Raw genomic sequence first — 13,392 nt, forward strand, 5'->3', positions numbered from 1 at the left:
CTTACGGGGTCCCTGTCGGGCTCCTTTCGCAGCCGTGCTCCGAAAATGCGAACGTCTCAAAATAGCTCGCAGCCAGAAGGGGCTAGCCTGGAAAGCTGTTGCTCAGCCTCATCTGTCCGTGGCACTGCTCGCACAGAAGCACAGAGAGTGGGGCTGCTTGCTTGTCTTGCTACCTAAAATTCAAAAGTATCCCGGGGATCCCTGCCGGGCTCCTTTCGCAGCCCTGCTCCGAAAATGCGAACATCTCCAGATAGCTGGCAGCCAGAAGGGGCTAGCATGGAAAGCTGTTTCTCAGCGTAATCTGACCGTGGCACTGCTCGCACAGAGGCACAGAGAGTGGGGCTGCTTGCTTGTCTTGCAACCTCAAACTTCAAACGTATCTTAGGGGGTCCCTGCCGAGCGCCTCCAGCAACCCTGCTACCAAAATGCGAACGTCTCAAGATAGCTCGCAGCCAGAAGGGGCAAGCCTGGAAAGCTGTTGCTCAGCCACATCTGACCGTGTCACTACTCGCAAAGAGGCACAGAGAGTTGGGCTGCTTGCTTGTCTTGCCACCTCAAACTTCAAACGTACATTTGGCGTTCCGTGCTGGGTACCTCCGGCAGTCCTGCTCCGAAAATGCGAACGTCTGCTGATAGCTCACAGCCAGAAAGGGCAAGCCTGGAAAGCTGTTGCTCAGCCTCATCTGCCCTTGGCCCTGCTCGCACAGAGGCACAGAGACTGGGGCTGCTAGCTTGTCTTTCCACCCAAAATTCAAATGTATCTTAGGGGTACACTCTTGGGCACCTCCAACCGCCCTGCTCCGAAAATGCGAACGTTTCCAGATAGCTCGCAGGCAGAAAGGGGCAGTCTGCTAAGCTGTTGCTCAGCCTCATCTGCCCATGGCACTGCTCACACAGAGGCACAGAGACTAAGGCTGCTTGCTCCTCTTGCCACCTCAAACTTCAAACATAGCCCTTTGATGTGGGGTGCCTGCTGGATGCCCCCAGCAGCCCTGTCTGAAAATGCAAACGTCTCCAGATAGCTCGCAGCCAGAAGGGGCTAGCCTGGAAAGCTTATGCTCAGCATCATCTGCCCCTGGCACTGCTCGCACAGAGGCACAGAGACTGGGGCTGCTTGCTTGTCTTGCCACCCAAAATTCAAATGTATCTTAGGGGTTCGTTCTTGGGCACCTCCAGCCGCCCTGCTCCGAAAATGAGAATGTCTGCAGATAGCTCGCAGCCAGAAGGGGCTAGGCTGGAAAGCTGTTGCTCAGGCTCGTCTCCCCATGGCCCTGCTCGCACAGAGGCACAGAGAGTGTCGATGCTTGCTTGTCTTGCAAACTCAAAATTCAAACGTATCTTAGGGGGTCCCTGCCGGGATCCTTTCGCAGTAGTGCTCTGAAAATGCGAACGTTACAAAATAGCTCGCAGCCAGAAGGGGCTAGGCTGGAAAGCTGTTGCTCAGCCTCATCTGCCCATGGCACTGCTCACACAGAGGCACAGAGAGTGGGGCTGCTTGCTTCTCTTGCCACCTCAATCTTCAAACATAGCCCAGAGATGTGGGGTCCGTGCCGGTGCCCCCAGCAGCCCTGTCTGAAAATGCAAACGTCTCCAGATAGCTCGCCAGCAGAAGGGTCTAGCCTGGAAAGCTGTTGCTCAGCCTCATCTGCCCGTGGCACTGCTCGCACAGAGACACAGAGAGTAGGGCTGCTTGCTTGTCTTGCCACCTCAAATTTCAAACGTAACGAGGGGGTCCCTCAAGAGTGCCTCCAGCAGCCGTGCTCCGAAAATGCGAACGTCTCCAGATAGCTCGCTGTCAGAAGGGGCTAGCCTGGAAAGCTGTTGCTCAGCCTCATCTGCCCATGCACTGCTCGCGCAGAGGCACAGAGAGTGGGGCTGCTTGCTTGTCTTGCCACCTCAAACTTCAAACGTATCTTAGGGGGTGCCTGCCGGGCTCCTCCAGCACCCCTGCTCCGAAAATGCGAACGTCTCCAGATAGCTGGCAGCCAGAAGGGGCAAGCCTGGAAAGCTTTTGCTCAGCGTTATCTGACCGTGGCACTGCTCGCACAGAGGCACAGAGAGTGGGGCTGCTTGCTTGTCTTGCCACCTCAAACTTCAAACGTATCTTAGGTTGTCTCTGCTGGGCGCCTCCAGCAGCCCTGCTCCGAAAATGGGAACGTCTCCAGATAGCTGGCAGCCAGAAGGGGCTAGCCTGGAAAGCTGTTGCTCAGCCTCATCTGTCCGTGGCACTGCTCGCACAGAAGCACAGAGAGTGGGGCTGCTTGCTTGTCTTGCCACCCATAATTCAAACGTATCTTTGGGTGTCTCTGCCGGGATCCTCCAGCAGCCGTGCTCCGAAAATGCGAACGTCTCAAAATAGCTCGCAGCCAGAAGGGGCTAGGCTGGAAAGCTGTTGCTCAGCCTCATCTGCCCATGGCACTGTTTGCACAGAGGCACAGAGAGTGAGGATGCTTGCTTGTCTTGCCACCTCAAACTTCAAACGTAGCCACTGGGTAATGATGTCCTGCAAAGCTCCTTTTGCCGCCCTGTCTGAAAATGCGAACGTCTCAAGATAGCTCGCCAGCAGAAGGGGCTAGCCTAGAAAGCCGTTGCTCAACCTCATCTGCCCATGGCACTGCTCGCACAGAGGCAGAGAGACTGGGGCTGCTTGCTTGTCTTGCCACCTCAAACTTCAAACGTATCTTAAGGGGGTCCCTGCCAGGCTCGTTTCGCAGCCCTACTCTGAAAATGGGAACGTCTGCATATAGCTCGCAGCCAGAAGGGGCTAGCCTGGAAAGCTGCTGCTCAGCCTCATCTGTCCGTTGCAGTGCTCGCACAGAGGCACAGAGAGTGGGGCTGCTTGCTTGTCTTGCCACTCAAAATTCAAAAGTATCTTAGGGGGTTGCTGTCGGGCTCCTTTCGCAGCCCTACTCTGAAAAAGCGATCGTCTCCAGATAGGTGGCAGCCAGAAGGGGCTAGCCTGGAAAGCTGTTGCTCAGCCTCACCTGCCCATGGCACTGCTCGCACAGAGGCACAGAGACTGGGGCTGCTTGCTTGTCTAGCCACCTCAAACTTCAAATGTAGCCCGGGGGTCCCTGTCGCGCTCCTTTCACAGCCGCGCTCCGAAAATGCGAATGTCTCGAAATATCTCACAGTGAGCAGGGGCTAGCCTCGAAAGCTGTTGCTCACCTCATCTGCCCATGGCACTGCTCGCACAGAGGCACAGAGACTGGGGCTCCTTGCTTGTCTTGCCGCCTCAAACTTGAAACATATCCTAAAGGGTCCCTGATGGGCTCCTTTCACAGCCCTGCTCCGAAAATGGGAACGTCTCCAGATAGCTGGCAGCCAGAAGGGGCTAGCCTGGAAAGCTGTTACTCAGCATTATCTGCCCATGGCCCTGCTGGCACAGAGGCACAGAGAGTGGGGCTGCTTGCTTGTCTTGCCACCTCAAACTTCAAACGTATCTTAGGGGGTTGCTGTCGGGCTCCTTTCACAGCCGTGCTCCGAAAATGCGAACGTCTCAAAATAGCTGGCAGCCAGAAGGGGCTAGGCTGGAAAGCTTTTGCTCAGCCTCATCTGTCCGTGGCACTGCTCGCACAGAAGCACAGAGAGTGGGGCTGCTAGCTTGTCTTACCACCAAAAATTCAAACGTATCTTAGGGTGTCTCTGCCGGGCTCCTCCAGCAGCCGTGCTCCGAAAATGCGAACGTCTCAAAATAGCTCGCAGCCAGAAGGGGCTAGGCTGGAAAGCTGTTGATCAGCCACATCTGCCCATGGCACTGTTTGCACAGAGGCACAGAGAGTGAGGATGCTTGCTTGTCTTGCCACCTCAAACTTCAAACGTAGCCACTGGGTAATGATGTCCTGCCAAGCTCCTTTTGCCGCCCTGTCTGAAAATGCGAACGTCTCAAGATAGCTCGCCAGCAGAAGGGGCTAGCCTAGAAAGCCGTTGCTCAACCTTATCTGCCCATGGCACTGCTCGCACAGAGGCAGAGAGACTGGGGCTGCTTGCTTGTCTTGCAAACTCAAACTTCAAACGTATCTTAAGGGGGTCCCTGCCAGGCTCGTTTCGCAGCCCTGCTCTGAAAATGCGAACGTCTGCATATAGCTCACAGCCAGAAGGGGCTAGCCTGGAAAGCTGCTGCTCAGCCTCATCTGTCCGTGGCACTGCTCGCACAGAGGCACAGAGAGTGGGGCTGCTTGCTTGTCTTGCTACCTAAAATTGAAAAGTATCCCGGGGATCCCTGCCGGACTCCTTTCGCAGCCCTGCTCCGAAAATGCGAACGTCTCCAGATAGCTCACTGTCAGAAGGGGCTAGCCTGGAAAGCTGTTGCTCAGCCTCATCTGCCCATGCACTGCTCGCGCAGAGGCAAAGAGAGTGGGGCTGCTTGCTTGTCTTGCCACCTCAAACTTCAAACGTGTCTTAGGGGTGCCTGCCGGACTCCTCCAGTAGCCCTGCTCCGAAAATGCGAACGTCTCCAGAGAGCTGGCAGTCAGAAGGGGCTAGCCTGGAAAGCTGTTGCTCAGCATTATCTGACCGTGGCACTGCTCGCACAGAGGCACTGAGAATGGGGCTGCTTGCTTGTCTTGCCACCTCAAACTTCAAACGTATCTTAGGGGATCTCTGCCGGGCTCCTCCAGCAGCCGTGCTCTGAAGATGGGAACGTCTCCAGAATAGCTGGCAGCCAGAAGGGGCTAGCCTGGAAAGCTGTTGCTCAGCCTCATCTGCCCATGGCCCTGCTTGCACAGAGGCACAGAGACTGGGGCTGCTTGCTTGTCTTGCAAACTCAAACTTCAAACGTGTCTTACGGGGTCCCTGCCGGGCTCCTTTCGCAGCCCTGCTCCGAAAATGCGAACATCTCCAGATAGCTGGCAGCCAGAAGGGGCTAGCATGGAAAGCTGTTGCTCAGCGTAATACGACCGTGGCACTGCTCGCACAGAGGCACAGAGAGTGGGGCTGCTTGCTTGTCTTGCAACCTCAAACTTCAAACGTATCTTAGGGGGTCCCTGCCGAGCGCCTCCAGCAACCCTGCTACCAAAATGCGAACGTCTCAAGATAGCTCGCAGCCAGAAGGGGCAAGCCTGGAAAGCTGTTGCTCAGCCACATCTGACCGTGTCACTACTCGCAAAGAGGCACAGAGAGTTTGGCTGCTTGCTTGTCTTGCCACCCAAAATTCAAATGTATCTTAGGGGTTCGCTCTTGGGCACCTCCAGCCGCCCTGCTCCGAAAATGAGAATGTCTGCAGATAGCTCGCAGCCAGAAGGGGCTAGGCTGGAAAGCTGTTGCTCAGGCTCGTCTCCCCATGGCCCTGCTCGCACAGAGGCACAGAGAGTGTCGATGCTTGCTTGTCTTGCAAACTCAAAATTCAAACGTATCTTAGGGGGTCCCTGCCGGGATCCTTTCGCAGTAGTGCTCTGAAAATGCGAACGTTACAAAATAGCTCGCAGCCAGAAGGGGCTAGGCTGGAAAGCTGTTGCTCAGCCTCATCTGCCCATGGCACTGCTCACACAGAGGCACAGAGAGTGGGGCTGCTTGCTTCTCTTGCCACCTCAATCTTCAAACATAGCCCAGAGATGTGGGGTCCGTGCCGGGTGCCCCCAGCAGCCCTGTCTGAAAATGCAAACGTCTCCAGATAGCTCGCCAGCAGAAGGGTCTAGCCTGGAAAGCTGTTGCTCAGCCTCATCTGCCCGTGGCACTGCTCGCACAGAGACAGAGAGAGTAGGGCTGCTTGCTTGTCTTGCCACCTCAAATTTCAAACGTAACGAGGGGGTCCCTCAAGAGTGCCTCCAGCAGCCGTGCTCCGAAAATGCGAACGTCTCCAGATAGCTCGCTGTCAGAAGGGGCTAGCCTGGAAAGCTGTTGCTCAGCCTCATCTGCCCATGCACTGCTCGCACAGAGGCACAGAGAGTGGGGCTGCTTGCTTGTCTTGCCACCTCAAACTTCAAACGTATCTTAGGGGTTCCCTGCCGGGCTTCTTTCGCAGCCGTCCTCCGAAAATGCGAACGTCTCAAAATAGCTGGCAGCCAGAAGGGGCTAGCCTGGAAAGCTGTTGCTCAGCCTCATCTGTCCGTGGCACTGCTCGCACAGAAGCACAGAGAGTGGGGCTGCTTGCTTGTCTTGCCACCCAAAATTCAAACGTATCTTTGGGTGTCTCTGCCGGGATCCTCCAGCAGCCGTGCTCCGAAAATGCGAACGTCTCAAAATAGCTCGCAGCCAGAAGGGGCTAGGCTGGAAAGCTGTTGCTCAGCCTCATCTGCCCATGGCACTGTTTGCACAGAGGCACAGAGAGTGAGGATGCTTGCTTGTCTTGCCACCTCAAACTTCAAACGTAGCCACTGGGTAATGATGTCCTGCAAAGCTCCTTTTGCCGCCCTGTCTGAAAATGCGAACGTCTCAAGATAGCTCGCCAGCAGAAGGGGCTAGCCTGGAAAGCTGTTGCTCAACCTCATCTGCCCATGGCACTGCTCGCACAGAGGCAGAGAGACTGGGGCTGCTTGCTTGTCTTGCCACCTCAAACTTCAAACGTATCTTAAGGGGGTCCCTGCCAGGCTCGTTTCGCAGCCCTACTCTGAAAATGGGAACGTCTGCATATAGCTCGCAGCCAGAAGGGGCTAGCCTGGAAAGCTGCTGCTCAGCCTCATCTGTCCGTGGCACTGCTCGCACAGAGGCACAGAGAGTGGGGCTGCTTGCTTGTCTTGCCACTCAAAATTCAAAAGTATCTTAGGGGGTTGCTGTCGGGCTCCTTTCGCAGCCCTACTCTGAAAAAGCGATCGTCTCCAGATAGGTGGCAGCCAGAAGGGGCTAGCCTGGAAAGCTGTTGCTCAGCCTCACCTGCCCATGGCACTACTCGCACAGAGGCACAGAGACTGGGGCTGCTTGCTTGCTTGCCACCTCAAACTTCAAATGTAGCCCGGGGGTCCCTGTCGCGCTCCTTTCACAGCCGCGCTCCGAAAATGCAAATGTCTCGAAATATCTCACAGTGAGCAGGGGCTAGCCTCGAAAGCTGTTGCTCACCTCATCTGCCCATGGCACTGCTCGCACAGAGGCACAGAGACTGAGGCTCCTTGCTTGTCTTGCCGCCTCAAACTTCAAACATATCCTGAAGGGTCCCTGATGGGCTCCTTTCACAGCCCTGCTCCGAAAATGGGAACGTCTCCAGATAGCTGGCAGCCAGAAGGGGCTAGCCTGGAAAGCTGTTACTCAGCATTATCTGCCCATGGCCCTGCTGGCACAGAGGCACAGAGAGTGGGGCTGCTTGCTTGTCTTGCCACCTCAAACTTCAAACGTATCCTAGGGGGTCCCTGCCGGGCTCCTTTCGCAGCCGTCCTCCGAAAATGCGAACGTCTCAAAATAGCTGGCAGCCAGAAGGGGCTAGCCTGGAAAGCTGCTGCTCAGCCTCATCTGTCCGTGGCACTGCTCGCACAGAGGCACAGAGAGTGGGGCTGCTTGCTTGTCTTGCTACCTAAAATTCAAAAGTATCCCGGGGATCCCTGTCGGACTCCTTTCGCAGCCCTGCTCCGAAAATGCAAACGTCTCCAGAATAGCTCGCCAGCAGAAGGGTCTAGCCTGGAAAGCTGCTGCTCAGCCTCATCTGCCCATGGCAGTGCTCGCACAGAGGCACAGAGACTGGGGCTGCTTGCTTGTCTTGCCACCTCAAACTTCAAACGTGTCTTAGGGGGTGCCTGCCGGACTCCTGCAGTAGCCCTGCTCCGAAAATGCGAACGTCTTCAGAGAGCTGGCAGCCAGAAGGGGCAAGCCTGGAAAGCTGTTGCTCAGCCTCATCTGCCCATGGCCCTGCTTGCACAGAGGCACAGAGACTGGGGCTGCTTGCTTGTCTTGCAAACTCAAACTTCAAACGTGTCTTACGGGGTCCCTGTCGGGCTCCTTTCGCAGCCGTCCTCCGAAAATGCGAACGTCTCAAAATAGCTGGCAGCCAGAAGGGGCTAGCCTGGAAAGCTGTTGCTCAGCCTCATCTGTCCGTGGCACTGCTCGCACAGAAGCACAGAGAGTGGGGCTGCTTGCTTGTCTTGCTACCTAAAATTCAAAAGTATCCCGGGGATCCCTGCCGGGCTCCTTTCGCAGCCCTGCTCCGAAAATGCGAACATCTCCAGATAGCTGGCAGCCAGAAGGGGCTAGCATGGAAAGCTGTTTCTCAGCGTAATCTGACCGTGGCACTGCTCGCACAGAGGCACTGAGAATGGGGCTGCTTGCTTGTCTTGCCACCTCAAACTTCAAACGTATCTTAGGGGATCTCTGCCGGGCTCGTCCAGCAGCCGTGCTCTGAAGATGGGAACGTCTCCAGAATAGCTGGCAGCCAGAAGGGGCTAGCCTGGAAAGCTGTTGCTCAGCCTCATCTGCCCATGGCCCTGCTTGCACAGAGGCACAGAGACTGGGGCTGCTTGCTTGTCTTGCAAACTCAAACTTCAAACGTGTCTTACGGGGTCCCTGCCGGGCTCCTTTCGCAGCCCTGCTCCGAAAATGCGAACATCTCCAGATAGCTGGCAGCCAGAAGGGGCTAGCATGGAAAGCTGTTGCTCAGCGTAATCTGACCGTGGCACTGCTCGCACAGAAGCACAGAGAGTGGGGCTGCTTGCTTGTCTTGCAACCTCAAACTTCAAACGTATCTTAGGGGGTCCCTGCCGAGCGCCTCCAGCAACCCTGCTACCAAAATGCGAACGTCTCAAGATAGCTCGCAGCCAGAAGGGGCAAGCCTGGAAAGCTGTTGCTCAGCCACATCTGACCGTGTCACTACTCGCAAAGAGGCACAGAGAGTTTGGCTGCTTGCTTGTCTTGCCACCCAAAATTCAAATGTATCTTAGGGGTTCGCTCTTGGGCACCTCCAGCCGCCCTGCTCCGAAAATGCGAATGTCTGCAGATAGCTCGCAGCCAGAAGGGGCTAGGCTGGAAAGCTGTTGCTCAGGCTCGTCTCCCCATGGCCCTGCTCGCACAGAGGCACAGAGAGTGTCGATGCTTGCTTGTCTTGCAAACTCAAAATTCAAACGTATCTTAGGGGGTCCCTGCCGGGATCCTTTCGCAGTAGTGCTCTGAAAATGCGAACGTTACAAAATAGCTCGCAGCCAGAAGGGGCTAGGCTGGAAAGCTGTTGCTCAGCCTCATCTGCCCATGGCACTGCTCACACAGAGGCACAGAGAGTGGGGCTGCTTGCTTCTCTTGCCACCTCAATCTTCAAACATAGCCCAGAGATGTGGGGTCCGTGCCGGGTGCCCCCAGCAGCCCTGTCTGAAAATGCAAACGTCTCCAGATAGCTCGCCAGCAGAAGGGTCTAGCCTGGAAAGCTGTTGCTCAGCCTCATCTGCCCGTGGCACTGCTCGCACAGAGACACAGAGAGTAGGGCTGCTTGCTTGTCTTGCCACCTCAAATTTCAAACGTAACGAGGGGGTCCCTCAAGAGTGCCTCCAGCAGCCGTGCTCCGAAAATGCGAACGTCTCCAGATAGCTGGCAGCCAGAAGGGGCTAGCCTGGAAAGCTGTTGCTCAGCCTCATCTGCCCATGCACTGCTCGCGCAGAGGCACAGAGAGTGGGGCTGCTTGCTTGTCTTGCCACCTCAAACTTCAAACGTATCTTAGGGGGTGCCTGCCGGGCTCCTCCAGCACCCCTGCTCCGAAAATGCGAACGTCTCCAGATAGCTGGCAGCCAGAAGGGGCAAGCCTGGAAAGCTTTTGCTCAGCGTTATCTGACCGTGGCACTGCTCGCACAGAGGCACAGAGAGTGGGGCTGCTTGCTTGTCTTGCCACCTCAAACTTCAAACGTATCTTAGGGGTTCCCTGCCGGGCTTCTTTCGCAGCCGTCCTCCGAAAATGCGAACGTCTCAAAATAGCTGGCAGCCAGAAGGGGCTAGCCTGGAAAGCTGTTGCTCAGCCTCATCTGTCCGTGGCACTGCTCGCACAGAAGCACAGAGAGTGGGGCTGCTTGCTTGTCTTGCCACCCAAAATTCAAACGTATCTTTGGGTGTCTCTGCCGGGATCCTCCAGCAGCCGTGCTCCGAAAATGCGAACGTCTCAAAATAGCTCGCAGCCAGAAGGGGCTAGGCTGGAAAGCTGTTGCTCAGCCTCATCTGCCCATGGCACTGTTTGCACAGAGGCACAGAGAGTGAGGATGCTTGCTTGTCTTGCCACCTCAAACTTCAAACGTAGCCACTGGGTAATGATGTCCTGCCAAGCTCCTTTTGCCGCCCTGTCTGAAAATGCGAACGTCTCAAGATAGCTCGCCAGCAGAAGGGGCTAGCCTGGAAAGCTGTTGCTCAACCTCATCTGCCCATGGCACTGCTCGCACAGAGGCAGAGAGACTGGGGCTGCTTGCTTGTCTTGCCACCTCAAACTTCAAACGTATCTTAAGGGGGTCCCTGCCAGGCTCGTTTCGCAGCCCTACTCTGAAAATGGGAACGTCTGCATATAGCTCGCAGCCAGAAGGGGCTAGCCTGGAAAGCTGCTGCTCAGCCTCATCTGTCCGTGGCACTGCTCGCACAGAGGCACAGAGAGTGGGGCTGCTTGCTTGTCTTGCCACTCAAAATTCAAAAGTATCTTAGGGGGTTGCTGTCGGGCTCCTTTCGCAGCCCTACTCTGAAAAAGCGATCGTCTCCAGATAGGTGGCAGCCAGAAGGGGCTAGCCTGGAAAGCTGTTGCTCAGCCTCACCTGCCCATGGCACTGCTCGCACAGAGGCACAGAGACTGGGGCTGCTTGCTTGTCTTGCCACCTCAAACTTCAAATGTAGCCCGGGGGTCCCTGTCGCGCTCCTTTCACAGCCGCGCTCCGAAAATGCGAATGTCTCGAAATATCTCACAGTGAGCAGGGGCTAGCCTCGAAAGCTGTTGCTCACCTCATCTGCCCATGGCACTGCTCGCACAGAGGCACAGAGACTGGGGCTCCTTGCTTGTCTTGCCGCCTCAAACTTCAAACATATCCTGAAGGGTCCCTGATGGGCTCCTTTCACAGCCCTGCTCCGAAAATGGGAACGTCTCCAGATAGCTGGCAGCCAGAAGGGGCTAGCCTGGAAAGCTGTTACTCAGCATTATCTGCCCATGGCCCTGCTGGCACAGAGGCACAGAGAGTGGGGCTGCTTGCTTGTCTTGCCACCTCAAACTTCAAACGTATCCTAGGGGGTCCCTGCCGGGCTCCTTTCGCAGTCGTGCTCCGAAAATGCGAACGTCTCAAAATAGCTGGCAGCCAGAAGGGGCTAGCCTGGAAAGCTGCTGCTCAGCCTCATCTGTCCGTGGCACTGCTCGCACAGAGGCACAGAGAGTGGGGCTGCTTGCTTGTCTTGCTACCTAAAATTCAAAAGTATCACGGGGATCCCTGTCGGACTCCTTTCGCAGCCCTGCTCCGAAAATGCAAACGTCTCCAGAATAGCTCGCCAGCAGAAGGGTCTAGAATGGAAAGCTGCTGCTCAGCCTCATCTGCCCATGGCAGTGCTCGCACAGAGGCACAGAGACTGGGGCTGCTTGCTTGTCTTGCCACCTCAAACTTCAAACGTGTCTTAGGGGGTGCCTGCCGGACTCCTGCAGTAGCCCTGCTCCGAAAATGCGAACGTCTTCAGAGAGCTGGCAGCCAAAAGGGGCAAGCCTGGAAACCTGTTGCTCAGCATTATCTGACCGTGGCACTGCTCGCACAGAGGCACTGAGAATGGGGCTGCTTGCTTGTCTTGCCACCTCAAACTTCAAAGGTATCTTAGGGGATCTCTGCCGGGCTCGTCCAGCAGCCCTGCTCTGAAGATGGGAACGTCTCCAGAATAGCTGGCAGCCAGAAGGGGCTAGCCTGGAAAGCTGTTGCTCAGCCTCATCTGCCCATGGCCCTGCTTGCACAGAGGCACAGAGACTGGGGCTGCTTGCTTGTCTTGCAAACTCAAACTTCAAACGTGTCTTACGGGGTCCCTGTCGGGCTCGTTTCGCAGCCGTCCTCCGAAAATGCGAACGTCTCAAAATAGCTGGCAGCCAGAAGGGGCTAGCCTGGAAAGCTGTTGCTCAGCCTCATCTGTCCGTGGCACTGCTCGCACAGAAGCACAGAGAGTGGGGCTGCTTGCTTGTCTTGCTACCTAAAATTCAAAAGTATCCCGGGGATCCCTGCCGGGCTCCTTTCGCAGCCCTGCTCCGAAAATGCGAACATCTCCAGATAGCTGGCAGCCAGAAGGGGCTAGCATGGAAAGCTGTTTCTCAGCGTAATCTGACCGTGGCACTGCTCGCACAGAGGCACAGAGAGTGGGGCTGCTTGCTTGTCTTGCAACCTCAAACTTCAAACGTATCTTAGGGGGTCCCTGCCGAGCGCCTCCAGCAACCCTGCTACCAAAATGCGAACGTCTCAAGATAGCTCGCAGCCAGAAGGGGCAAGCCTGGAAAGCTGTTGCTCAGCCACATCTGACCGTGTCACTACTCGCAAAGAGGCACAGAGAGTTGGGCTGCTTGCTTGTCTTGCCACCTCAAACTTCAAACGTACATTTGGCGTTCCGTGCTGGGTACCTCCGGCAGTCCTGCTCCGAAAATGCGAACGTCTGCTGATAGCTCACAGCCAGAAAGGGCAAGCCTGGAAAGCTGTTGCTCAGCCTCATCTGCCCTTGGCCCTGCTCGCACAGAGGCACAGAGAGTGGGGCTGCTTGCTTGTCTTGCCACCTCAAACTTCAAACGTATCTTAGGGGGTGCCTGCCGGGCTCCTCCAGCACCCCTGCTCCGAAAATGCGAACGTCTCCAGATAGCTGGCAGTCAGAAGGGGCAAGCCTGGAAAGCTTTTGCTCAGCGTTATCTGACCGTGGCACTGCTCACACAGAGGCACAGAGAGTGGGGCTGCTTGCTTGTCTTGCCACCTCAAACTTCAAACGTATCTTAGGTTGTCTCTGCTGGGCGCCTCCAGCAGCCCTGCTCCAAAAATGGGAACGTCTCCAGATAGCTGGCAGCCAGAAGGGGCTAGCCTGGAAAGCTGTTGCTCAGCATTATCTGCCCATGGCCCTGCTGGCACAGAGGCACAGAGAGTGGGGCTGATTGCTTGTCTTGCCACCTCAAACTTCAAACGTATCTTAGGGGTTCCCTGCCGGGCTTCTTTCGCAGCCGTGCTCCGAAAATGCGAACGTCTCAAAATAGCTGGCAGCCAGAAGGGGCTAGCCTGGAAAGCTGTTGCTCAGCCTCATCTGTCCGTGGCACTGCTCGCACAGAAGCACAGAGAGTGGGGCTGCTTGCTTGTCTTGCCACCCAAAATTCAAACGTATCTTTGGGTGCCTCTGCCGGGCTCCTCCAGCAGCCGTGCTCCGAAAATGCGAACGTCTCAAAATAGCTCGCAGCCAGAAGGGGCTAGGCTGGAAAGCTGTTGCTCAGCCTCATCTGCCCATGGCACTGTTTGCACAGAGGCACAGAGAGTGAGGATGCTTGCTTGTCTTGCCACCTCAAACTTCAAACGTAGCCACTGGGTAATG

This window comes from Opisthocomus hoazin, chromosome 3 (genome assembly GCF_030867145.1).
Source record: "Opisthocomus hoazin isolate bOpiHoa1 chromosome 3, bOpiHoa1.hap1, whole genome shotgun sequence".
NCBI classification, from domain to species: Eukaryota; Metazoa; Chordata; class Aves; order Opisthocomiformes; family Opisthocomidae; genus Opisthocomus; species Opisthocomus hoazin.